Below are 14,675 nucleotides of genomic sequence, written 5' to 3'. Positions count from 1 at the left end.
ATCTTAAAAGAGCATTTATAAATCAGGGCTACCATCCCACCTCAACTGATGACCAAATCACCAGAGCCACCAGGATACCCAGGAATCACCAGAGCCACCGGGATACCCAGAAATCAACTACCCCAATACAAGGAGAAGGAAAGAAACAACCGTGTGCCTCTAGTAGTGACCTACAATCCACAACTAGAGGTACTAAGGAAAACCGCAAGAAAACTCCACCATACCCTGCACAAGGATGACCGTCTGAACACCATATTCCCAGAACCTCCCCTTCTATGTTATAGGCAACCTTCAAATTTGTGGAACTTTAAAATCAGGAGTGCATTACCCTCTGACACACAAAAAGGAACTTATCCCTGTAATGTAAGGAGCTGTAAGACCTGCTCACATATACTGACTGCGGACAGGATACGGATCCCCAACACACAGCAGGACTATAAGATCCCAGGGACATTCACATGTTCTTCGTCCAATGTTGTGTACCTGATCCTGTGCAGTAAATGTCCTGTTGGGGGTCTTTATGTCGGAGAAACAGGGCAAAGAATGAAAGCGAGGATGAGATCTCATCGTCACACGATTGAACACAGAAAAAGAGAATTCCCTGTGGCCGAGCACTTCTCTAACCATGGACATGACATAGGAGATATGAGAGTTTTGATATTGAAGGGGGGTTTCAAGTCACAAAACCACAGAAGAATTTGGGAATATAAATTGATAACAACCTTTGACCCGCTGAATACGGGATTAAATGATTCTCCAGGATTTATGCGTGAATGGGAAGTGTGAGACATTTATTATACAGATAAGACCCCCATCAACAGTAATTCAGGGACCATAAATTTATAATCCCTTATCAGTGTTTAGTTAAAAATGTTTGTGTACCTCTTGTAGCAATTCTAGCCTGACCCCCCTCCCCCCCCCAACAGTAATTTAGGGACCATAAAACTTTCACTCCGCTATCAGTGCCTAGACAAAAAAAGTTTATTTGCTGTTGCAGAATTCCTTTTAAGTGCGAACCAATCCCATCCATATCTGTGCCTTGTCATAAGTATGTATGTTATAAGTGTGTATAAATATGCATGCCTCTTCAGATCTAGTATTTTAAGCCTGACGAAGAGCCCGAGAGGTTCGCAAGCTCGCTATTACATCATGTATTTTTGTTAGCCATTAAAAGGTCTCATATCTACAAGATTACTTGGTTTCTCTTGCTGGGAACAATCACATTTTGCTCTTCTGGCGACACCGGACCAAACCTTTGTTTTCATTAACCAAATGAGTGACACCAGATTTGCCACATTGGTAGATTAGGCACTTTGGAAGATTTCAGACGGGATCTCAGCTCTCTAGGACCTACTGTTCCCAACATATTCACAAAATATCTGAACACAAATGCAAAGATAGACTTGGGTCTACTGAGAGATGCCATCAGCTTGGGCAGAGCTGACACTTTGCCAGTGGAGTATTTCGGCCGAGTGCAGGGTTCCTTTTTGGAGGCATGACTGGTCTGAAAGGGTTTTAAAGGGGTTGTCCCGCGAAACAAAGTGGGGGTATACACTTCTGTATGGCCATATTAATGCACTTTGTAATGTACATCGTGCATTAATTATGAGCCATACAGAAGTTATTCACTTACCTGTTCCGTTGCTGGCGTCCTCGTCTCCATGGTGCCGTCTAATCTTCAGCGTCTAATCGCCCGATTAGACGCGCTTGCGCAGTCCGGTCTTCTCCCTTCTGAATGGGGCCGCTCGTGGCGGAGAGCAGCTCCTCGTAGCTCCGCCCCGTCACGTGTGCCGATTCCAGCCAATCAGGAGGCTGGAATCGGCAATGGACCGCACAGAAGACCTGCGGTCCACCGAGGGTGAAGATCCCGGCGGCCATCTTCGCAAGGTAAGTAAGAAGTCACCGCAGCGCGGGGATTCGGGTAAGTACTATCCGTTTTTCTTTTTTAACCCATGCATCGGGTTTGTTTCGCGCCGAACGGGGGGGCTATTGAAAAAAAAAAAAAAAACGTTTTGGTGCGGGACAACCTCTTTAAATTATGAGAATGATCAAATTCAGTAAAGATACAGTAAAAAAAATGGCCGGCTTGTTATGTCAAGAAATGTGATGTCTCGCCATTGGTTTAATTGGTATAATTAATATTTACAGTTCTATTCTCATTTTTGTGAATATGTCGGGTACGCTCGGTCCTAGAGAGCTAAAAGCCGGGATAAAACCTTCCGAAGCTCCTGATGTACGTATATAGAGAATATATTTAGATGTGTTGGGTTATTGCCGTACACAGCGCCCCTGTGCCTGCCATGGCCATGAGGAGGACAGCAGCCAGCAGCTGAGCCTGCACTTGTGCCTCAGTCTACAGAGGAGCTTCAGCATCCATTATGAACAAACTACAAACATTCATTTTTATATATCCAGGCAAACATACAAACAGCACAGATTACAGACGGTTTCTGTGGGTTCTATTACTCAGACACATTTGAATCGCCTTGTTGTCAGAAGATCCTTTTAGTGAAAAATCAAAGAAATAACATCATATGAATTCTAAAAGAGAAAAACATTAAAAATCGTGTTATAGAACTGGAGGCATCGTCAGTGGGCGTATCAGTGGGTGTATTAGTATAAATGAAATGACAGACTTTTGTAACAATGGTGTTTGTCAATAGGAAATACACACAAGACAACCGTTCCACTCCCATGCATTTCAATGATAGAAATCGGGGCAAATTGACTTCTGCTGATAAACAAACAACAAATATGTTTAGAAATATCTTTTCAGTGATGCAAAATAATCCGCACTGCAGGAAATAGGAGAGAAACCGCAAATACACTCATTGTCAAAAAAATCCCTCCCCTAGAAGGAGTTGGAATGAAATGACACTGATTGAAACGCTGATATAAATGATTACAATATCAGAGCCAAAGGGTCATTTATTGTGGAAAACCGACCCCTTGTAGGGAGGCTCTAGTACCCTGTTGTACCGCCTCAAGCTTGGATACAAGATGTGATATGGGCAAGCATGGAGGCTCTAGTACCCTGTTGTACCGCCTCTAGCTTGGATACAAGATGTGATATGGGCAGGCATGGAGGCTCTAGTACCTTGCTGTATCACCTCTAGCTTGGATACAAGATGTGATACGGGAGGGCATGGAGGCTCTAGTACCCTGTTGTACCACCTCCAGCTTGGATACAAGATGTGATACGGGGGGCATGGAAGCTCTAGTACCCTGTTGTACCGCCTCCAGCTTGGATACAAGATGTGATACGTGTGGGCATGGAGGCTCCAGTACCCTGTTGTACCACGTCTAGCTTGGATACAAGATGTGATACGGGTGGGCGTGGAGGCTCTAGTACCCTGTTGTACTGCCTCTATCTTGGATACAAGATGTGATACGGGTGGGCATGGAGGCTGTAGTAGCCTGTTGTACCGCCTCTAGCTTCAATACAAGATGTGATAAGGGCGGGCATGGAGGTTTTAGTACCCTGTTGGGCTGCCTATAGTTTGGATACAAGATGTGATATGGGCGGGCATGAAGGCTCTAGTACCTTGCTGTATCGCCTCTAGCTTGGATGCAAGATGTGATATGGGCAGGCATGAAGGCTCTAGTTCCCTGTTGTACCACCTCTAGCTTGGATACAAGATGTGATATGGGCAGGCATGGAGGCTCTAGTACCTTGCTGTATCGCCTCTAGCTTGGATACAAGATGTGATACGGCGGCATGGAGACTCTAGTGCCCTGTCGTACCTCCTCTAGCTTCGATACAAGATGTGATATGGGTGGGCATGGAGGCTCCAGTACCCTGTTGTACCACCTCCAGCTTGGATACAAGATGTGATACGTGTGGGCATGGAGGCTCTAGTACCCTGTTGTACCGCCTCTAGCTTGGATACAAGATGTGATACGGGCGGACATGGAGGCTCTAGTACCCTGTTGTAGCCTCTAGATAATGCAAACTTGTAGGCTGCCGGGGTTGGCATCCCTAATGGTCCCATTCATGTTCTATTGTTGATAAATCTGGCGACTGGGCAGCCACGGAAGTGTGACGGTGTTGTGGGGGCTTCCTGTGACCCGCTTGTGTGTGCGGCCGAATACATGTGGCTGCAGGATGTCCTGAACATTTTGCTGAGCTGTCATTGTCCCTCGTACCACTACTAGTGGTGACCAACTGTTGTATGTGATGGCCCCAGACCAACAAAACAGCAGTGGGAGCAGTGTGCCGCTCCACAGCAAGGGCAAGATCGAAGTGAAGACCCCGAGATCTCCAGACACAAACATGGCTGTTGTCAGGACTCAAACTAAACCTGGATTTGTTGCCGAAAACAAGCCAATGCCACTCCGTAGAGGCGTCTAGTGGCCAACAAGCTCTACAAGCGGAAGAAGAGGTCACTACACACAAGCAGCCTCCAAGAGCCTTTTATAGGCCGGGGGGGGGGGGGGGGGGGAAACCACTTGTAGGGCCTCCGGTGACCGTTCATCTAATCACCACAACTCATTATTTACAGATCTGCCTGAGATGGAACCACAGGACGGGTTTACAGTAAAACGGCAGCTCCTTCTAGGTACTTGATTTCCTTTGACAAGCAGCGTGCTACATTTACATTTCCTGAATCTTTTATGTTTTTCATTATAAGTGCTTTTTTTTTTTAAAGAAAGTAATTTTTTATTAAAAAAAAGCGCCCACCAGCAAATCTTCACACGGCTTCCAGTAAAATGTATCTTAATGGAAATTGGCAGTTCTCCATTTCAGTAAGATCTGAATGTATTAATCAGCAGTTCAATCTGGGCCCGATCCCATGTAAATAAGGAATTCATTTTCATGCTTATAAAAATAACATGGAACGAGGTTCACAGCAACATTGTAGCGAAAATGGAAATGATCTCACCGGCCGTAAGTACTGGAAACATTTTAAGTATTTGTTTCAGGTGGTGCAAATTAGGGTGCATATTGATTCATGCTGATTATGTGAAAGCCGTGCAAATTCTACAAGCCTTGAGTTGAGAAATTGAGAAAAACAAAAAGTGAAAACTGTTTAACCCCTGCATGCCTCAGAGTATACAGTTATGTCCTGGGCATGCAGGGTCTGTGTAGAGTGGGATTGCCTGCTGACAGCGGCATTTAAATGCCCTGATCGATGTTCGAGGCTCCTGAGCAGCAACCCCCTCACCCACTATGCAATCGTAAGGTGCTGTTTGGTTGTTATAGCATCCTGGGGCCTTCTGAGGAACCCCAGGGATGCAAGGATTGATTGCTTATCAAGACATGCCAGTGACATGTCTCCACGGTATAATGCATTACTATAGTATTGCATTATACTGTGTGAGTGATCAAACAATTTCAAGTTCAAGTTCCTGCTGTGATTAAAAAAAAAAGGAAAGTAAAAAATGAGTAAAAGAAAAAGTTTTATAAACTATTAGAAAAAATAAAATGTAATAAAAGATAAAACACTTATCTCATATTTATCAAAAAATATAAACAAAACAGCCCCAAAACATATTTAACATCTATAAAAGTCCAATCAATCAACGTAACAGATTATTTATCCTGCACGGTGACTTTCATCAGAAAATAAATACAGCGGGGCGCGGTTTGACTGCTGGAATGAATCGCTGCCTGGGGGAGAGCAGCTAATCCACCGGGGCCCAAAGGAGACCTTACAGCTGTAAAATCTAAGGTTCTGAGGGCCTCACAGGATTCTGTGGACGGGGGGGGGCAGTGGATGTCTGCCAAGGTGGAGAAGCGAATTGTTTCCTATTTCTCCCATAGCTGGAGCTGTACCAAGATGGCATGGCCTGAAGCTCAAGGGGTGGCTCACCAGTATTGGAGCCTGCAGACCACTCGCCGGAGCATACGGATTCATACAGAGGCAGGAGAACAGCCTCATGCCTTCGAATAGCGAGGCTTTTCATCCAGTCCATGCATTTCCAATTGTTCCTGCACCCCGCAGTTCACAGAGTAGTCCTGCAAAAACTAGGCGGGTGTCTCCAGCAACATCATCATCATCATCTTCTGGCTACATGGCAGCGGCGGCCCCTTCTCATTCTGCTAGTCCAGCAAAACAAAGGAAGAAGATGGCCTCTCTGGAGGGACAGCCCGGTGCCAAAGTGAGTGACCAATCACCTACTAACACTACACCTTTGCCGATGGCAGATATTTTTGACAAAATCCCTGTATTTGTCACCTCTGTTACTGATACCACCATGAAAGTCATGCTGAAAGCTTTGTAAATATCTCTGCAATCTCACGTTGCTCAGCTTCTCCAACCCATTTAATCTGATATTAACAAGGTAAAAAGTAAAATCAGCCACATGGAAACTAAAGTGCAGAGTTTACAGCATTGCATAATTCCCTCATTGATGCGCATTACACCTGAGAATTGGAAGTAGATCAACTTAAAGCCAAAGTGGCTGGAAGAGAGGTCATGCAGTAACAATGTAACATTTCAAGGGACTCCAGAAAGTGCGTCCGCCTCTGAACTGATGCCATGTCTACTAAGCCCCATGGAAGCACTGCTGCCGGAGTGTTCATTGTAAGACTTTAGACGTGATATGGCACGTAAACTTCCTCGCCCCAAACATCTGGCGGACCAGAAACCAAGAGATGTCCGAGCATGGGTTCACTTTTTTCATATAAAAGAGAAATTGCTGGAGGCCACAAGGAAAACAAACCCATTACCTGTGCCATGTCAATCATTGTACACAGATCTATCTGCATCTACATTAGCACAAAGGCGACAGATACTCGCTGTTACTATGCCACTGAGGAGCAACAGAAAATTCCATATTTGTGTTGTTATGCAATATAAAGTGTTAAGTTTCAGAATGCAATACGTGTATGTTTCTTACCTTGTATTGGACTATTGGCCCTTAAATAGAAGACTAAAACCTAAGCTTTGTAGTGCCAGGAACTAGGAATTTAAGACAGGAAGTGAACAAAAAAGTTAAATAAGACTAAGCCATGTTAACAGAGAAGACACACAACTATTGTAGAAATAGTGTATAATGCGATAACAATACCCTGACTGCAGTGATTTCCATGTCTAGACCAGCCTTAAGAGCTTTGAGACTATTTGGTAGATGTCAATAAGTCTTATGATCAATAAGCTCTGTCACCCATGTAACACCAATCTTTGTACCAAGTAGCTTTTGATTACACCCTCTTCTTTCTGTATAAGAGTTGGTAATGTTGATAATAAAGTAGAATTCATTGAGTTCTCATGGAGAAGTGTCTTGACATAACATGGAGTGATTTCATGCGATTGATAGATAATTGCTAGCAAAATCTTCTCATCAACGGCTTCCATATCTACCAATTTGGCACCTGGCAACGAGGTCATCAGATCGGTACCAATATGGTTTGATAACAGTGTGAAATTCCAGTATGTCTCCTGATTAACAACATCACCAGCTTTGTCATCAAATTTTCGAAAGACGGGATTAACTTTTTATAGCAATGGAACTTAAACATCTCCCTACCTACCAAAGACCCAACTCAGCTGATGGAGAATGGAGCACCGTAAAACTTCATGAGCAAGTTCAGCGTTAACTGATAAGCTGCCCTACTAGGGTGTTACTATGGAACATTAAAACCCTGGAAACACCTGAGAACGTATACCCCAGACATCCCAAACAGGATGGATGATAGTAAGACAGCAATCTTACTCAACTCTGAATGCATGAAGCGCTACATAACTCGTACACTACCGCATTTCAACGTATCCAAGAGACAATAGGCACACAAGGCAGATATGTCATAATAGTCTGCTCTATTACCAACCCAATCTACATGCTAAGCTCAATCTACACTCCAATTACACAACGGAGGAGCTTTACCCATAAAGTCTGCACATTCTACCCAAAGTTAAAGAAGGTAAACTTCTTATTTGTGGTAATTTAATGCAGTCTTAGATGCTAGTATGCACACAACCTCCTGCTCGTATGGACCTGCTCAGGCTTTGGGTGATATATGGCAGAGAGAGGAACTATTTGATGTATGGCTAGCAATGCGTAGCTCTAAGAAGGACTCTTCCTTCCATTCACATGTTCACAATAGCTGATCGTGAATCAACATGTTTATAACCAATAGATCTTTACTATTGCTGCCTCAGAAAGCGAAGATCGAGACAATCACCTGGCCTGACCTATTACTTGGCCTTATGCAACCTGAAAGAAGATCCTTTTGTGTTCCCGAGCGAAACACATCATGTCCAACTTTTTCTACACAATTACAAGCAACTCACCCTCTCTAAGCCCCAGAGAGAAACTCTTAGCCCTCCGACTCCAGTGGCAGAAGTGCTTGATCAGATCAATTCCCTATCAGTCAGTAATTCACCGGGTCCAGATGGCCTTATTACAAAACCTTTCAGGAGATCCTATCCCCACAATGTGTAAAGCTTTCCAGTTGGCAGCCACAGAAGCTTCTTTCCCAAAAGGAAACCATTAAGTTCTAAAAGTTGTCCTTCCCAAAAAATTCAGACGTTCCCCAAATTATTGGCTTCATTCTCTAATTATTAAACAATAATATTAAAATTTATGCAAAAATATTATCCTGTAGACTGACGCCTATATTGCCATCACTAAATAAAGAAGATCAAGTGGGATTTGTGAGGGATTGGCACCAGATAATATTAGAAGGGTTATAAATATCACACATTTTATCGAATCTAGGAAAATACCCGCATTCCTGATAATGACCGCATTAACTGGTCGTAAGGACTTTCAGGCTTGGAACAAAAAGGGCTTTGGGGGGCTCTTCCTGCAAACTATATCTGCATTATATTCAAACCCCTCAGTCCCTGGAGCCCTGTCAGTAGAATGTAACCCCATGAGCGGCACCAGACAAGGAGGCCTGCCGTCTCCGCTGATATGCTTATTGTCGCCCTCATCCACTCCCGGCTCGATTACTGCAACTCGTTGCTGATCGGCCTCCCCTGCACCAGACTCTACCCTCTCCAGTCCATCCCGAATGCGGCAGCCAGGCTCATCTTCCTGTCCAGCCGCTACTCAGACGCCTCTGCCCTGTGCCAGTCACTGCACTGGCTGCCCGTTAAATACAGAATTCAATTCAAACTCGCTACCTTCATCCACAAAGCCCTCCACAGTGCAGCGCCACCCTATATCGCCTCCCTCATCTCAATCCATCAACCAGCCTGGGCTCTCCGCTCTGCTAATGAAACCAGACTGAGTGCCCCTTTCATTCGAACTTCTCATTCCCGCCTCCAAGACTTCTCCAGAGCAGCACCTGTCCTCTGGAACGCACTACCAAAGGCTACCCGAGCAATCCAGGACTCGCAGAACTTCAGGCGTGCTCTAAAAACGCACCTCTTCAGGGAGGCATACCGCATTCCCTAAGAAAAAAAAATCTCTGTACTCCGCCTGATAACATGCTCCCTGACCTACTGACTGCAATCCCTGCTAGCCATCATAAACCGCTCCTGCAGTCACACCATTTCTGCCGTCACACGGCTAAATGTCTGACCATTGTCTATGTGTATAACATCGCTCACACTTCGCCATACCGTGCACATCTCCAGCCCCTTTACCTTCTGTATCACCCCATTACTTGAAGTATGTAAGCTCGTTGGAGCAGGACCCTCACCCCTATTGTTTCCATCAACTGATTACTATGTAACCGTGGTTCTGTAATGTTTGTATTTTGTCTTTCTGTATTCCCCCTGTCTATGTAAGCGCTGCGGGATATGTTGGCGCTATACAAATAAAGTTTATTATTATTATTATTATGATGATCTTATTCCTAGAACCCTCGGCCAGTCTCAGAGAAAACCCTTCACTTAAAGGAGCTCAGATTGGGCACAACGCACATTTAATACTGTTATAAGCAGACAATATCATCCTGACACTAAGGAGCCATTTAGACACAAGGATCATCGCTCAAAATTCGTTAGAACGATAAAAGTGAGCGGCGGTTTTGCTTTTAAAGACGGACATTTTAACCTAATGAAAATAGTTGGAAAATGGAGGCAGCGGCCGGCGTGTCAGTCCTTAGATTATCGCTCTGTAGCGTTTGCATTAAACGGTATTTGAGCGATAGTTTGTCTGAAAGGCGTCTGCGTTTAGTGAAGGGAAACAAAGAGCTTCTTTGTATCGGCTCACGAAAATCGTGGCTGTGCTTATCTGGTCTTTAAGAAAACCAGGCTGTTAGCAGCGACAGAAACCAGATGGCTAATATAAAAGTAAAAGAAGAGGCCTCTTATAGGCGATTGAAGTGAAGGAACCGCGAAGAAAAAAACTAGGTGGTACAAGTGAGAGTATATTTGTCTTGGAATGTAAATGATCTCTTGGGCATCTGTGTCAAAAATACAGGTAGTTTTGTGTATTGCCTATTAGTGACCTAAACTCTAGTAACGGGATCGGTGCAAGCCTAAATAAAAATAACCCATCAATCCGAGACCTTGGCATGTGCGCTTAAAAAGGCGAATTAATGTTTCACTAGCCTTGCTTGCTGTACGTCGCAACGGCACAGCCAATGGTTGAGCACTAGATGGGCGTGTTATAATCGAAGCTGTGTCCTTCCGACAGCCAATCACTCTGCCTGTAGCCGGCTGAATGTACGCCGCGCCAAACGATTAAACACTCAGATTATTTTCAGTATACAAATCATTTCCCTAAGCTTTATGGTCTCTGAGAAAAAAAACTCTCATGTATCGCAGATTTTCACAGTTTTTCACTCTTAGAATTGAATATTGAAGTTGCCACCCCTTTAATTTTCTAATTAGGACGTACAGAATGGTCGTGGCAAATTTCATATTTGTGTGCTTCAGATGTGTCTTATTAGTTATATGATAAAGGGGGCCACATACCTCTGCACTTAGAATGGAATAATCAAGTTGTGACCCCTTTACTTTTCCTACGTAGGACCTAAAGAATGGTCGTGCCAAATTTCAAGCTTGTACGACCCCAGGAAGCTGCATAACATAAGGGGTCTCTTTCTTCTGCACTTAGAATTAAATAATCAAATTGTGAGCCCTTTACTTTTCCTATTTAGGACCTAAAGAATCTTCCTGCCAAATTTCATGTTTGTACGACACCGGGAAGATAGAGAATTAGATTAGGTACATTACATAGGGTTGCACTTACTTTTGCACTTAGCATTGAATAATCGAGTTGTGACCCATTTACTTTTCCTATTTAGGACCTAAAGAATGCTCGGGCCAAATTTCATGTTTATACGGCATTGGGAAGTTAGAGAATTGTAGAATTCAGTTTTTTGCCATTTTACTCCACTTAGATTTTTTTTTAAACTTCCATACATTATATAGTATTTCAATCTTACCGCTGAAAAATACAACTCGTATTGCAAAAGTCAGAGAGCCGTGCGGGTGTCGTGGCAGTCGGGGCCTTCTGAAAGGCCCTGGGGCTGCCATGGCAGAATGCCTATCAAGCCATCCCCGTGGATAAATTAAAGAGTTACAATTTATTGAAAGGGGGGAGGAAAAAACGAAAATGGAAAAATGAAAAAAAGCGTGGTCACTAAGGGGTTAAGCTTGTGCCTCCACTTTTTCCATTTGAGGTCCTTCATGTTCTCCACACTCTATGTAAATTGGCTGCAATCTGTCCAGTGGGCAGACTTGCAGCTCGTTGTGGTTCAGGCTGTCTGCCACTCAGCCCTTCTTAATCCCGCCCCTTGTCTAATGATTGGCGCTCTAGAAGTCAATTATTAGACAAGGGGAAAAGATGAGAAAGATCAAGTGGCAGACAACCTGAACCAGAACCACCTGCAAGACCGCCCACTTAGATTTGTCATGCTGGCGGCTTTATCCTCAGAGGGCATATTTTTTTCTTATAGTTAAGACAAAAGAGCAAAATGTGATTTATCTCAGTAAGAGAAACCGAGTCATCTTGTAGATAGGAGACCTTTTAATGGCTAATAGAAATACATGATGTTATACTGAGCTTCCCAACCTTCTCAGGGTTCTTCCTCAGGCTTAATGGAATAGATCCAAAGGGATATATATATATATATATATATACACACACACACATGCATACATATGGCAAGGCACAGACCTGCTGGCATGTACAGACTGCGGACAAGATACTAATCCCCAACACACAGCAGGACTATAGGATTCTTAGGGACATTCACATGTTCCCCCTCTGATGTTATGTACCGGATCCGCTGCAGTAAATGTCCTTTTGGGGTCTTCATGTTGGAGAAACAGGACAGAAACTGAAAGCCAGGATGAGATCTCAACACCACACGATTATAGAGGGAAAGACCGATTTACCTGCGGCCGAGCATTGTTCTACTCATAGACACAACATAGAACACATGAAAGTCACCGTATTAAAAGGCAATTGCAAATCACAAAGCCATAGAAGAATTTGGGACTACAAGTTTATAACAACCTTTGACACTTACAACACAGGGTTAAATTCTTCAAGAGGATTCATGCTTGACTGGAAAGCATGAGAAATCTATAGCAGAGATAACACTCTGGCCTGGTGACCCCCTAACACTAATTCATGGACCATTAAAGCTTCACATCCCTTATCAGCAGATTAATTATTTATTCCTTTATTCATCCTGTTCTGGTGGTGTTGTAAATGCAGATTAATCCCACCATGTCTGTGCCTTGTCATATGTATGTATATATATATATTCCCTGAGGAGTTGGAAAGCTCACTGTGACATCATGTATTTTTGTTGGCCATTAAAAGATATCATATCTACAAGATTACTTGGTTTCTCTCACTGAGAACAATCACACTTTGCTCTACTGGTGACACCGGGCCAAACCCTTTTTGTTGTACATGGCAGAAGAGGAATACTGCATGCCCCACACAGATGTGACTGCATCCAAACATGCAAGTCCTTTCAGTAAGATTACACACTGAGATGTGATCATGCATCACTATAGATGTATCTGCAGCTGTATAACAGCATGTGGAGCAGTCTATGATACTCTGTTGGGCTACATGAAATTACAATGACCTGAAATGATGGCAGCGCTGCTAGGAATATCAGTCCGGTGCAGAAGGCCTGAGGACCATGGCTGAAAAGAGGTTAGAAATAGGCAGTTATAGATTGATATTGTTGTAAAGAAACAATATTAATATATATTACACTGATAGGCAGTCTCCCTGTGTTCTGCTTGTTCGGAAAGCAGCAAGATAGCAGCTTAGTGAATAAATACTGTACCAGAACCAAGCTCATAGCATAAATACAGCACCAGAACCAAGCTCATAACATACAGTTGTAAAAGCAAGCTCATAATAATAATAATAAACTTTATTTGTATAGCGCCAACATATTCCGCAGCGCTTACATAGACAGGGGGATACAGAAAGACAAAATACAAAGATTACAGAACCATGGTTACATAGTAATCAGCTGATGGAAACAATAGGGGTGAGGGTCCTGCTCCAACGAGCTTACATACTACAAGTAATGGGGGATACAGAAGGTAAAGGGCTGGAGATGTGCGCCATATGGAGAGGTGGAGAGTGAGCGATGTTATACACACAGACAATGGTCAGACATTTAGTCGTGTGACGGCAGAAACGGTATGACTGCAGGAGGGGCTTATGATGGCTGGCAGGGATTGCAGTCAGTAGGTCAGGGAGCATGTTATCAGCGGGGTACAGAGGGGTTTGTTTAGGGAATGTGGTATGGCTCCCTGAAGAGGTGCGTTTTTAGAGCACGCCTGAAGTTCTGCGAGTCCTGGATTGCTTGGGTAGCCTTTGGTAGTGCGTTCCAGAGGACCGGTGCTGCTCTGGAGAAGTCTTGGAGGCGGGAATGAGAAGTTCGAATTAAAGGGGCACTCAGTCTGGTTTCATTAGCAGAGCGGAGAGCCCGGGTTGGGTGATGGATTGAGATGAGGGAGGCAATATAGGGTGGCGCTGCACTGTGGATGAAGAATACAATATAGGGTGGCGCTGCACTGTGGATGAAGAATACAATATAGGGTGGCGCTGCACTGTGGATGAAGAATACAATATAGGGGGGCGCTGCACTGTGGAGGGCTTTGTGGATGAAGGTAGCGAGTTTAAATTGAATTCTGTATTTAACGGGCAGCCAGTGCAGTGACCGGCACAGGGCAGAGGCGTCCGAGTAGCGGCTGGACAGGAAGATGAGCCTGGCTGCTGCATTCAGGATGGATTGGAGAGGGTAGAGTCTGGTGCAGGGGAGGCCGATCAGCAATGAGTTGCAATAATCGAGCCGGGAGTGGATGAGGGCAACAGTGAGCGTTTTTAGCGTGTCCACAGTGAGAAAAGAGCGGATTCTTGCGATGTTCTTGAGGTGCAGCTGACAGGTCCGGGCGAGAGATTGGATGTAGGGGGTAAAGGAGAGATCAGAGTCGAATATGACCCCAAGGCAGCGGGCATGTTGTCTAGGAGTTATGGTGGCGCCACACACTGAGATGGAGATGTCAGGATGAGGTCGGTTAGTGAAGGGTGGAAATACCAGCAGGTCAGTTTTAGAGAGGTTTAGTTTTCGGTAGAGAGAGGACATAGTGTTAGAGACAGCGGACAGACAGTCGGTGATGTTTTGGAGGAAAGGTGCAGAGATGTCACGGGAAGAGGTGTATAGCTGGGTGTCATCAGCATACAGGTGGTATTGGAGGCCAAATCTCCTGATGGTTTGTCCAATAGGGGCTGTGTAGATGGAGAAAAGAAGGGGGCCGAGGACAGAGCCCAGGGGGATCCCAACAGCA

At 44.3% G+C, this 14,675-nt stretch overlaps 1 protein-coding gene across 1 annotated transcript in view; it reads left to right on the top strand.

Annotated features, from left to right (window-relative positions):
- The window catches only part of LRP1B (LDL receptor related protein 1B), a 1,872,788-nt gene that overhangs the window by 872,949 nt on the left and 985,164 nt on the right, over positions 1-14,675 (top strand). The gene's annotated exons all lie outside the window — the stretch shown is intronic.

This window comes from Eleutherodactylus coqui, chromosome 8, assembly GCF_035609145.1.
Source record: "Eleutherodactylus coqui strain aEleCoq1 chromosome 8, aEleCoq1.hap1, whole genome shotgun sequence".
Classification (NCBI taxonomy): domain Eukaryota; kingdom Metazoa; phylum Chordata; class Amphibia; order Anura; family Eleutherodactylidae; genus Eleutherodactylus; species Eleutherodactylus coqui.
The sequence above is the reverse complement of the archived record's forward strand: the minus strand, read 5'-3'. Positions and strand labels throughout refer to the sequence as shown.